Source organism: Xenopus tropicalis, chromosome 3 (assembly GCF_000004195.4).
Source record: "Xenopus tropicalis strain Nigerian chromosome 3, UCB_Xtro_10.0, whole genome shotgun sequence".
Taxonomy (NCBI): domain Eukaryota; kingdom Metazoa; phylum Chordata; class Amphibia; order Anura; family Pipidae; genus Xenopus; species Xenopus tropicalis.
In genome coordinates, this window is record NC_030679.2 from 25,675,452 (window position 1) to 25,688,777 (window position 13,326).

Below are 13,326 nucleotides of genomic sequence, written 5' to 3' on the forward strand. Positions count from 1 at the left end.
GCGCAGCCCCCAAAATTTCAACTGAAATTGCCCTTATGCATTGCCCCTGTTTGGGGGCATTTGGTGGCCACGTCTTTATGTGCACCCATACATATGGGGTATCGTTTTATTCAGGGGAACTTGCAAATTGAGGTTTAGTAAGTTTTTGGTAGTTGCCATGGAGATTTTGGGGAGAAATCTAGGTTTTTTATCTGGTTTTTCCTTGATTTCTGACCAAAATCTAGGTTTGTATCTGGTTTTTCCTTGATTTCTGACCAAAGCACTGACTTCTGCAAGGGACTACGGCCACAATTTTCCATGTAGAAAGAGAAGAGTGGCGTCTCTGAATAGCTGAAGGTGTGCACTTTTCGTAAATATATAGATTGTGGGGGTTATCTCACAGGTAGGGGGGGTTAACACTGAAAAACTGCAGGTAGTGCACATAGAGCGCAGCCCCCAAAATTTCAACTGAAATTCCCCTTATGCATTGCCCCTGTTTTGGGGCATTTGGTGGCCACGTCTTTATGTGCACCCATACATATGGGGTATCGTTTTATTCAGGGGAACTTGCAGATTGATGGTTAGTAAGTTTTTGGTAGTTGCCATGGAGATTTTGGGGAGAAATCTAGGTTTGTATCTGGTTTTTCCTTGATTTCTGACCAAAGCGCTAACTTCTGCAAGGGACTGCGGCCACAATTTTCCATGTAGAAAGAGGAGAGTGGCGTCTCTGAATAGCTGAAGGTGTGCACTTTTCAGAAATATATAGTTTGCGGGGGTTATTTCACAGGTATGGGGGTGTTTAGACTAAATAACTGCAGATAGAGCACAGCCCCCCCTTATGCATTGCCCCTGTTTGGGGGCATTTGGTGGCCACGTCTTTATGTGCACCCATACATATGGGGTATCGTTTTATTCAGGGGAACTTGCAAATTGAGGTTTAGTAAGTTTTTGGTAGTTGCCATGGAGATTTTGGGGAGAAATCTAGGTTTTTATCTGGTTTTTCCTTGATTTCTGACCAAAATCTAGTGTTGTATCTGGTTTTTCCTTGATTTCTGACCAAAGCGCTGACTTCTGCAAGGGACTGCGGCCACAATTTTCCATGTAGAAAGAGAAGAGTGGTGTCTCTGAATAGCTGAAGGTGTGCACTTTTCGTAAATATATAGATTGTGGGGGTATCTCACAGGTAGGGGGGGTTATCACTGAAAAACTGCAGGTAGTGCACATAGAGCGCAGCCCCCAAAATTTCAACTGAAATTCCCCTTATGCATTGCCCCTGTTTTGGGGCATTTGGTGGCCACGTCTTTATGTGCACCCATACATATGGGGTATCGTTTTATTCAGGGGAACTTGCAGATTGATGGTTAGTAAGTTTTTGGTAGTTGCCATGGAGATTTTGGGGAGAAATCTAGGTTTGTATCTGGTTTTTCCTTGATTTCTGACCAAAGCGCTAACTTCTGCAAGGGACTGCGGCCACAATTTTCCATGTAGAAAGAGGAGAGTGGCGTCTCTGAATAGCTGAAGGTGTGCACTTTTCAGAAATATATAGTTTGCGGGGGTTATTTCACAGGTATGGGGGTGTTTAGACTAAATAACTGCAGATAGAGCACAGCCCCCCCTTATGCATTGCCCCTGTTTGGGGGCATTTGGTGGCCACGTCTTTATGTGCACCCATACATATGGGGTATCGTTTTATTCAGGGGAACTTGCAAATTGAGGTTTAGTAAGTTTTTGGTAGTTGCCATGGAGATTTTGGGGAGAAATCTAGGTTTTTATCTGGTTTTTCCTTGATTTCTGACCAAAATCTAGTGTTGTATCTGGTTTTTCCTTGATTTCTGACCAAAGCGCTGACTTCTGCAAGGGACTGCGGCCACAATTTTCCATGTAGAAAGAGAAGAGTGGTGTCTCTGAATAGCTGAAGGTTTGCACTTTTCGTAAATATATAGATTGTGGGGGTTATCTCACAGGTAGGGGGGGTTAACACTGAAAAACTGCAGGTAGTGCACATAGAGCGCAGCCCCCAAAATTTCAACTGAAATTGCCCTTATGCATTGCCCCTGTTTTGGGGCATTTGGTGGCCACGTCTTTATGTGCACCCATACATATGGGGTATCGTTTTATTCAGGGGAACTTGCAGATTGATGGTTAGTAAGTTTTTGGTAGTTGCCATGGAGATTTTGGGGAGAAATCTAGGTTTGTATCTAGTTTTTCCTTGATTTCTGACCAAAGCGCTGACTTCTGCAAGGGACTGCGGCCACAATTTTCCATGTAGAAAGAGAAGAGTGGTGTCTCTGAATAGCTGAAGGTTTGCACTTTTCGTAAATATATAGATTGTGGGGGTTATCTCACAGGTAGGGGGGGTTAACACTGAAAAACTGCAGGTAGTGCACATAGAGCGCAGCCCCCAAAATTTCAACTGAAATTGCCCTTATGCATTGCCCCTGTTTTGGGGCATTTGGTGGCCACGTCTTTATGTGCACCCATACATATGGGGTATCGTTTTATTCAGGGGAACTTGCAGATTGATGGTTAGTAAGTTTTTGGTAGTTGCCATGGAGATTTTGGGGAGAAATCTAGGTTTTTTATCTGGTTTTTCCTTGATTTCTGACCAAAGCGCTGACTTCTGCAAGGGACTGCGGCCACAATTTTCCATGTAGAAAGAGAAGAGTGGTGTCTCTGAATAGCTGAAGGTGTGCACTTTTCAGAAATATATAGTTTGTGGGGGTTATTTCACAGGTAGGGGGGGTTAACACTGAAAAACTGCAGGAAGTGCACATAGAGCGCAGCCCCCACATTTTTAGCTGTAATTGCCCTTGTGCATTGCCCCTGCTTTGGAGTGTTTGGTGCCCATGTCTTTATGTGCACCCATACATATGGGGCATCATTTTATTCAGGAGAAGTTTGTCTTTCAAATATGCCTTTGTTAGAAAATTTTTATGAGATTTTTTTTTGTCAAATCCACATTTGATCATGCGTCCAAGTTTACGTTTTAGAAAAAAAAAAAAAATGTCATAAAAAGTTCCAAATTTCACAATGCACTGACAAAAGGTATTTGGCTTTTGAGTGAAAACTACATTGCACCTAGAAACCTGAAGGTCTGTAGTTTCTAAAGATACCAAACATGAGGGGATATTTTAGATTTACATATAAGTTATGCTGCATTAACTGTTACAAGCGCTTTTCTGCTTTGTTCTGGTGTGATATTGTACTAAGTATTGCCTTAGTTTGGGGGTTACTTCTGGACAGGAACTGTGGGGTACCACCACATATTTGGTATCGTTGGAATTGGGAGTATCAGGGCTTTTACAAACAATAAAAAAAAGTGAGTAAAATTAACTTTTCTATGGAAAAAAACCTCAAAATATACAGAAATTTTTCATAATTTTATTTTTTTTTTACATATTTCACCCAAAATACACATCATATCTCCAGAAAAGTTATAAAATTTGGTATGTATGTCGAAGCCCAATTAGTGACGAAAAAAACGATATATAATTTCCCTAGTTTCGTGGAGGTTTTCCTACCAAAAAACATTGTTAAAGTGAATGAGTACAAAATGCTTAAAAAACGTCTGGCACTGGGGGGAACCGAAATGACGAATTCGGCTGGCACTTAAAGGGTTAAAATACTGAATTATTTGATTAAAAAGGTGTCTATGGCAGACAGGCTTTCCGTGATTCTGAGCTTTCTGGATAATGGGTTTCCGGATAAGGATCCCATACCTGTACATCATTCACATCAGCCCGTATATTTTTGGAGTATGGGAGGAAACCCACACAGACACAGGGACCATACAATCTCCTTGTAGACAGTGTCCTGACTGGAATTGAACTAAGGACCCCACCGTGAAAAACCACCTACGCTGCTTCAAATGGAAGCTCCGTTCCTCTAATCTAAAGGGGTGACCTCTGGTGCGTTGTCGTTTTATGGGATAAAAGAACACTCCCTGTCTGCCTATATTCCCCTCTAATGTACTTGTACAGAGTAATCATGTCCCCTCGCAAGTGCCTCTTTTCCAGAGAAAACAACCCCAACCCTGACAGTCTAACCTCATAGTTTAAATCTCCCATCCCCTTTACCAGTTTAGTTGTAGTCTCTGCACTCTCTCCAGCTCATTAATATCCTTCTTAAGGACTGGAGCCCAAAACTGCACTGCATACTCAAGGTGAGGCCTTACCAGGGACCTATAAAGGGGCAAAATGATGTTCTCATCCCTTGAGTCAATGCCCTTTTTAATACAAGACAGCACTTTATTTGCTTTAGTAGCCACAGGTAGACATTGCCAGGAATTAGACAACTTGTTATCTACAAAAACCCCATGATCCTTCTCCATTAAGGAAACGCCCAACAAACTACTATTCAGTAGATAGTTTGCGTTTATATTATTTATACCAAAGTGCATAACTTTGCACAAGTCAACATTGAACCTCATTTTCCAGTTTGCTTCCACGGCTTCAGGCTTCAGTTTTGTCTGTGCTTAAAACCCAACTGCCCATCGCTTTGCTTAAAAGAAAAATATAATACATTGTAGGTCTCATGTGTTAAACCCTGCTTTATCTAAATTAACCATTTTCATAGAAATATACTTTTTAGCAGTATGTGCCGTTAGGTAATGCTAAATAGAAAACTGTCATTTAAAGGGCACACATACATGTTAGGTCACATCAGCCAATGATCAGACTTAGTTCTGTCTTTTAACTTTCTCTTAAACCAGCTCATATATAAAACCCTGCTTCATCTAAATTAACCATATTCATAAAAATATACTTTTTTAGTAGTATGTGCCATTGGGTAATCCTAAATAGAAAATTGCCATTTTAAGAATTAAGGGCCACCTCCTGGTATCATAGGATTCGCAGTGCACACAAACAAGCCAAGGCACACATACATGCTAGGCCTCGTCAGCCAATGAATGGACAGAGTTCTGTCATTTGCTTCCACACTTTTTCCTGTTACAGTCAGAGCTGCATTATTTCTGGTCATGTGATCTCTGAGGGAGCACACAGGCCCATCACTAAATGGCGGCTCAAGGGAAAGGATGTAAAAAGGCAATATTTACTGATATATATATACCCGTTGAGAGAGAATTCATTCTGGGGTTATAGTTTTCCTTTAAGACAGAAGCAAAGATGGCTATAGTCCTAAAGGGAATGCTAAATAGCTAATTGCTGTGTAAATAAATTAACATAGAGACTAATTTCTATGTTTGGGGTTTAATTCATGGCTGCATTTGTAGCTTTTACTAAACATCTTAAGCACCTTGGTGGTCTTGGGATACAGCCCCTACCATTTACTACTAATAAAAGCACACTTAGCTTCAAATCTATCTTCAGTCTCACCTTTATGTTTATATGTGATACGCACTGGAACTGCAGGTGCTATGCTGCAAAAGTGGCTGGCTCATTGTTTCTACAGCTGCAGTAGCTTGCACAATGATGTGAGAGGAAGGGTGGTCATATGCTGAGGCAGTTAAAGCACATCTGGTAACTTAAATTGGGGCACGGATTGTTTTTACTTTCACTTTATCTTTGGGTGTGTGGGTGTGCTCTAATGTAAATTTTAATTTACCAACCGGCCGTAGAGTAGCTGAAAGAATACCTTTTGTTTGCAAATAATTAAGCAATTCTGCTGGGGCATGTAACTTTACAAATCCCCCATTTTATGATATCCAGTTGATCATCAATAAATAATGCATGCATTCTCTGCCTTACTAGAGTTCATTTACATTTTTCAGATTTTACTTGTACACCGGGACCACTGGGAACCAAAGCAATGAAACAGAAAGCATCTGTAGAACATAACGCTGTTCTTGAAAATGACTTAAGACAAAGCAAATGAATGACATGATATTTAGTTACCATAGTCACCAAACAAGTGAATAAGCCATTTTAAAATGTGAGTAAGTCGAGGTCAAATAGACCTTTGGTTGATGTTATGATGGGAAAGGAAATGTGCCAAGAGCCATACTTGTGAAAGGGATTATGAACATTGCAGAGTATAAATGTACGTTGTTTTAAATATACAGCATATGCAAAGACAGTATCAACTGAAATAAAAACACTTGAGTTTATGGTTAGCTGATTTGGTACTAAGCAATATCAAAAGAATATTATACTAGAATTCAGATATAACAATGTGCAGTACACAACAACCATAAAACATCACATATTCTCCAACTACCCTTTGGACTACACTTGAATACACCCATGACCAAACCCTAAAGTCCAGGGCCTCTAAATAACCCCCCCTTCCCACCATCTAAAGTAGAATCATATACAGTTTTTGGAGCCAAAATCCAATGTGCTACTTCTGCAAATTTAGAGTGAATGTTTACCTTTGCTTTCCCCTGACTGTGGTATTACACCAATCTTTGGAGAATGTTTATATTCAGCCATATGGCCAATAATAATGGCATTTACATATCATTGTATAAACCTTAACAAATATGACCCAAAATATGAAACTAGTGATCAAAAATGAATATACATTTTCTATAGCTTGTAAAGCTCAAGAGACAAACTATAAAATAATTTCAAGGTGGTATAAATGTCCCGAAATTTTACACAAAATTTACCCCACGGTCACGGACCAGTGCTGGAGATGTGGAACCGAAATACGGACCCCTCTGCACATCTGGTGGACATGTCATTTACTGACTCCATTCTGGGAACAAATATTCAAGGTTATCAATTCCTGCACAGGCCTAGGCCTGAAACCAGATCCCTTGATAGGCATCCTATCAATCCTCCCAGGTTCAGTTACCAAATATAAGAGGTCACTCTTAGGTTTTTGCCTGGGGGCCGCCAGGACATTGATACCACGCCACTGGAGATCTACTACTCCCCCAACCACAAGCGAATGGGTCAAAGAGATGGGAATTGTTATGCGAATGGAGGAGCTGCTTAGCAATGTCCAAGGGGCACCAGATAAGTTTGTATTGACATGGTCTCCATGGGTTCTGTTTCTAGATTCATATAGAGATGAATAAAAGACATCGGACTAGGGGCAATAATAGAAAGTAGATATGAATAATAAGGTCAAATGTTAACTGATGAAGGTGATATGAGGTCAACAATGGAGCGACTGATCATCTCCAAGTTCTGATCCCCCTATTGTTGATACCTTCTCTTTTTCCCCTTCCTCTGGTTTAATCTTTTTTTCTTTTTCACTACTTATTTTGTTCTTTTTCCTCAGTACTATACCAGGCAACAATATGGTAATAATGGCAGCAATAGGAGACACTATAGCTAAAGCTTAACCAGGTAGAATAAAGCTATCTTAGATAACTTTACTAAAGCAGAATGACACGAAAGTTGTTACTGCATTTTGTATCGTGGTAAATAATCTAAACATGCCTGTCTCTTTCCGACATATGAAATGTTCTTTATGCCTATTGTAGAAAGCCTCCTGGCTCTGATATGTACTGTCTGCATATAAAACTGAAAATAAAGAATATACAAAAAAAAAAAATGAATATACAGTTATGGAATCTGTTATTCGGAAACCCAATAGCCAGAAAGTTTCAAATTATGGGAAGGCCATCTCCCATGGGCTACGTTTTAATCAAATAATTAAAAAATGATTTTCTATTTCTCTGTAATAATAAAACAGTACCTTGTAAGATATAATTAATCCTTATTGGGTTTATGTGTATTGGATGCAGAGCATCCTATTGGGTTTAATTAATGTCCAAATAATATTGGGTGCCATGTCCCCAGCACAGCTTCCATCATTTTGCTGTTTATTGTTGCTCATTAGCAGTGAACTCCCTCTGCTGGCTGTTTGCTGCAAATGTAGGTATTCATTTTCTGTGTGACCTATAACCTATGGAACCACCATACTTCCTGACATGTGATGTTTGCAATGCTTTGTGGGAGTACAGACTCCATTTTGTAGCCCATGCTGTGGAAGAAGCAAACACCATCCATCTTCTCCCCCATGGTAGCATCCCTGGTAAGCATTATGGTTATAAAACCTGCACTGAGCCAGCATTAAAAAGCTGCCAGCTCCTCAGAGACACTGTGGCATATAATCTGATCCAGCATTGATGTGTATGTTGCAGTTGTTTTTGTGTTAGTGTATTCCCCATATACTCATTGTGCTTTATTTCATTTGTATTACAGTTTCACTACTTAATTTCCACAATCACCCAGTAAAGTTCTACAGATTTCACCTTTTGTCTCTTTATTGGAGTGTGGGAAGGTTTAGCTGTATGACAAGCTACACACTACCTCAGGGTAACACGAGGTGAGGGCTGAACATTGGTTATGGAGAGCCAAATTACAGAGATTAATCCTTAGTATGGAGATCCAAATTACTGAAAGTTCCCTTTATCAGCAAAATCCAGGTCCTGAGCATACCCATGCCTGTATTTTCAAATGATATTACATATTAAAAAAAGGAAATCTTTGAGAAAGACACAAACATTTTACAAAAAATTAAGTTAAAAATATAAGAAAAAAATCTCTCTATAGAGAAATAAGTTATGCCCAAACTCTTTGATTTAAACCAATTCCTTTTACCTCTTCATATTTCTAATTGTGTTTTTATTTTTGCACATCCAAAAAGGTGTACATAAATAGCATTTTTGTAAAGCTCTATTGCTATGTAAGCTCATTGTTAGCATTTATAAAGGGGTGTATCTTTTAAATAATAGACTACCACCCTACAACCCTATAGAGGAAAGCAAAGAAACACTATTTCTAAAATAAATGTATGGAAGAGCGCAGTACATGTATAGGACCCTTTATCCAGAATGCTCGGGACCAAGGGTATTCCGGATAAGGGGTCTTTCCGTAATTTGGATCTCAATACCTTAAAGGCCCCCATACACGGGCCTATAGAAGCTGCCGATATCGGTCCCTTGGACAGATTCGGCAGCTAATCGGCCCGTGTATGGGAAGAAACGAGCGGCCTGGCCGACCGATATCTGGCCTGAAATTGGCCAGATATCGATCGGCCAGGTTAGAAAATCCAGTCAGATCGGGGACCGCATCGGCTCGTTGATGCGGTCCCTGAACCGACTGCCCCAGGGCCAAACGATCGGATTATTTTTTTTAGGACCACTTGCTACCCGATATCGCCCACCCGTAGGTGGGGATATCGGGTGAAGATCCGCTCGCTTGGCGACATCGCTAAGCGAGCGGATCTTATAGTGTATGGGGACCTTAAGTCTACTAAAAAATCAATAAAACATTAATTAAACCCAATAGGATTGTTTTGCATTAATTATATCTTAGTTGGAATCAATTACAAGGTACTGTTTTATTATTACAGAGAAAAGGGAATCATTTAACCATTAAATAAACCCAATAGGACTGTTCTGCCCCCAATAAGGGGTAATTATATCTTAGTTGGGATCAAGTACAGGTACTGTTTTATTATTACAGAGAAAAAGGAAATCAGTTTTAAAATTCTGAATTATTTGATTAAAATGGAGTCTATGGGAGACGGGCATAATTCGGAGCTTTCTGGATAATGGGTTTTCGGATAAGGGGTCCGATACCTGTACTAAATTCTAGGGATGCACTGAATCCAGGATTCGGTTCAGTATTCAGCCAGGATTCGGCCGAATCCACAGCCCTGGTCGAACTGAATCCGAATCCTCATTAGCGTAAATTAGCATATGGTAATTCGTATTTGGAAGGATTAAATGTCTGTGTGAACACAAAAGTGATAAAATTTTACCCCTCCCGGGGTAGCATATGCTAGTTAGAATTTGGATTTGGTTCAGTATTTGGTCAAATCCCTAAGGGGGATTCGGTTTTAATGCCACAACTCTAAAAAAAAATGCCATCAATTAAGAATTCTCCCAATTGCCCTAAGATCGGACATACTGATAATGATGTAAATTTCATGTTACCCTTGTATAAGATTTAAATGGTATCAGTACTGAGATTAACTGGCCCCCTGCATGGTTCCACCTCAGATTCAGGCTGTAATCTCCCTGTATTGTTTAAATATGTAATCCCCTGTACTATTCACACCTTTTAATCTATGCATTGTTTACCCCCTGCAGTGTTCACACCTCAGGCTCATGACAGGCGTACTGTTGGCCCCGCCTCTTAACAACCTACCACACCACTAGTGATGAGCGGATCTGTTTCAAAAGATCCGCGAAACGGCGAAAAATTAGCGAAATGGCGAAGATGTCGTGCGTCAAAAAATTTTTTCGCCCCGCGGCTATTATTTTGGTGCACAGCTATTCTTTTGACGCCCGTGACTATTCTTTTTTGGCGCCGGCGGCAATTTTTGGACGTGCTGCAAATTTTTTCATCCATTTTGCGAAACAATCCGCCAAAGGTGAAACCGCGAATCCATGCCTGGTGAAACATTTGGCCCATCACTACACACCACCCCCTCTATCCCTCAAATCTCAAACAAATTACACATACACCGGTTTTAGATGAAAAGGGGCGCAGAACATTTATTGACATCTTAAGTTTTAATTTAAAACATACACGAACATATGTTAAACATATCAAAACATAACATGAAAATATACTAAACATATCATGAACATATGAAAAACATAACTTGAACGTTTGTATAACAAACAACCGCAACAATCCAATAACTGCGCAACGCCATTAGCGCTGCCATCCTAGCCCAGAACCACCTACTCCTCAACACAATCACTTCCTGATTCACCCTAAGGTGCCAGGTGTGCCAACCACCAATCACCGTGCAACCATTGGTTCCCGGACTCAACCACCCTGCCAACAAAACTCCAATACCAACTCACCTGTTTGGGGAGGGAGGGTGGGCGTTTTCCTGTACTGCCTAAAATGGACTGGAAGCGGGAAAGCACGGAGCTACCTTTTCTACCCCTAACTTGCAGCCATTTGAACCCACCAATCCCAAACTAGCTAGGAGTGGCTTACAACCCCTATGACACTGTCATGCCCCTGCCTCCCTACGCCCTGCTGCGGGAACAATCTGCAGTGATCCTATTGGCTGACAGCAATGTCACTAATGGCAGACCATGCCTCATTGGTCATTAGGCCATACCTTCTGCTAGCACGGGGCTATTCAGACTTTTTGCTTCCATCACACACTAAGTGGATCAATGTTTGGTCAGGCCCCTCTTAACTCAAGGTTACATATATATAAAAACATTGTGGTATTATTCATTCAGCCATAAGTCCAAGAATATTTAGGACAGTAAATTCAGGTTCTCCCCAAACTTCATACCAAGTAGCTTTATGTGGGGCTTCATTTATCTTGGACAGCAAATAATCATTTACCTAAAGTATTTAGGTTTGGCCCCACTATTCACTGCTTGATAATTGAAATAGAAAATAAAGGATCAAGATTTTGTCATAGTTTTTGCCTTTAACAAAATATCCTTAAAAATGACTTTTCTTTTCTAGGTATGGCCAGTACAAGTTTCATCAGCGAAAAAAATGGCCGCATAAAACATCCCATGAATGCATTTGTGATATGGGCAAGAATTCACCGGCAAAGGATAGCTCGGTCAAATCCAGCTCTCTGCAAAAGATATCAGCAGAGGAGCAGAAAAAGCCATATTTTGATGAGGCCAATAAAATAAAAAGACAACACCAGGCATTGTTTCCAGGTATTTTATCACTAATAAGCTATGGATGGCAACAGCCAATGGCATCACATTAGAATTAAAATAAAGACCCTGAAATTCAAACCACAAACCTAGACACTATACTGCATATAGGTTTTTTTTCTTATACTATAATGTGCAGAACTAAAAAAAATTTTGTTGTGAGGGGCCCCTTGATTATTGATGGTGGCCCTGTGTATGAATGTGTATATATGTATAATATATTAAAACAACATTTTGTAATATTATATCACAGAACTAGATATGGCCCCAGACACTCCATAGGCCCCAGACGCCTCCTGAGGATCCCTGAGGGACCATCAAATCGGACTGAAGATGTGGGGACCCAATCAACACCTGAGCGGCCAGACCCTACACTTAGTCAGTCAATTCAGGAGGACATTGCCTCCATAAAGTCATGGCAAAAATGCAGCAGGACATTGCTGAGCTCAAGGCCAGCAAGGCCTAACTTTTTTTAATAGTATGTATATATATGAAAGATTCTTTTATGACATAAATAAAAGATTTTTTTTGTATTCTTGAACTGGGTAATGTATGATTATTTTGTGTTCATTGATGGTATTCTATACTTTCATGCCTGGTTTCATGTAGTTTATCCTCCACTCTTACATTTATCAGTAACAGCATCAATATGCCTTATTTTTCATCTCGCTTAGCACATATTTTTCACTTATTAGTTCACTGTGAGAAGTAAGGCGAGTGGTACACATGGAGATTAGTCGCCCGTGCTGAATCTTCAATATTGATTAGATTAGTCGCCTGCCATAGCGACTATTTATTTTGGATGACTAATCTCCCAGTGGACCACTGCACTTTGGGTAGGGGCAGACAGGGAGATTAGTCACCCACAATTCATCCTAGCTACCACAGGCAAATATTGTCATCAAAATGCCTTTCCACTGGCAACAACATAAATTGCCATACATGCATACATGTTGCTTTGTTTTTCCAAGTTGCACACAATTGCCTGCAGGAGGAAGCTTGGTGCAACTTCAGTAAATGGAGAGACATGTAAAACTTTCTACCAGTGATTCACTTTGTTACTTGTGAAAATGCATTAGGTTGATGTTCCACACAGCTTTTGAGTCACCCGCGATAGATCTCTGCTATCACGGGCGACTAAATGCTCTAAAAAAGGCTTTCTACTGGCAAAAAGAAGAGTCATCATTGTAAAGCCCTTTGCATCCTCCTGCAGGATAGTCACAGCTAGTCGCCCACAATAGCAGAGAACTATCGTGAGTGACTTAAACGCTCCATGGGTTCTTGCCCTTATGGGAGATTAGTTTCCATTGTCAAGTGAGATTAAAGACAGGTTGTTGTAAAGACACTATTAGAGAGTAAAGACAATATGCTATCCAATTCATGCCCACACTTACACTGAAAAAATGTAGATATGAGATGAGATCGCATGAGTTTCCCTTCATCAGATGAATCTCTGGATGTTGCGGGGTATCCAGGAATTTCTGGTGCAATTTCTTCATCCAACTCCTGTAAAACTCTGTGCTCTAAAGCAACGTTGTTCAGTACAGCACAGGCCTGAATTATCAGAGACACAGTTTTTGGTGAATACTGTAGGCATCCACCAGATCTTGAAAGGCACCAAAAGGTGCGCTCAATAACTCCACATGTCTTTCTATGTGCCATGTTGTACCTCACTTCACCTGGTGTCTGTGGATTAGCTACAGGAACCAGTAAGCCAGGGTTGATTCCCATATCCTGCATCTCCTAAAATTAAGATACATATAATTAATGAT

General features: G+C 40.3%; 1 long non-coding RNA gene across 2 annotated transcripts in view; it reads left to right on the forward strand.

The window, feature by feature from the left end:
* The window catches only part of LOC105946792, a 51,444-nt gene extending 39,388 nt beyond the window's left edge, over nucleotides 1–12,056 (forward strand). The window contains exons 3-5 of one of the 2 annotated variants that reach the window (XR_001170255.3): nucleotides 5,711–5,871; nucleotides 11,349–11,554; nucleotides 11,808–12,056. This is a non-coding gene — a long non-coding RNA (uncharacterized LOC105946792). Of the gene's footprint in view, nucleotides 1–5,710; nucleotides 5,872–7,832; nucleotides 7,930–11,348; nucleotides 11,555–11,807 lie in introns of those variants that run through there. The other variant, XR_004221942.1, reaches the window with a different exon arrangement.
* The last annotated feature ends 1,270 nt before the right edge of the window (nucleotides 12,057–13,326 follow it).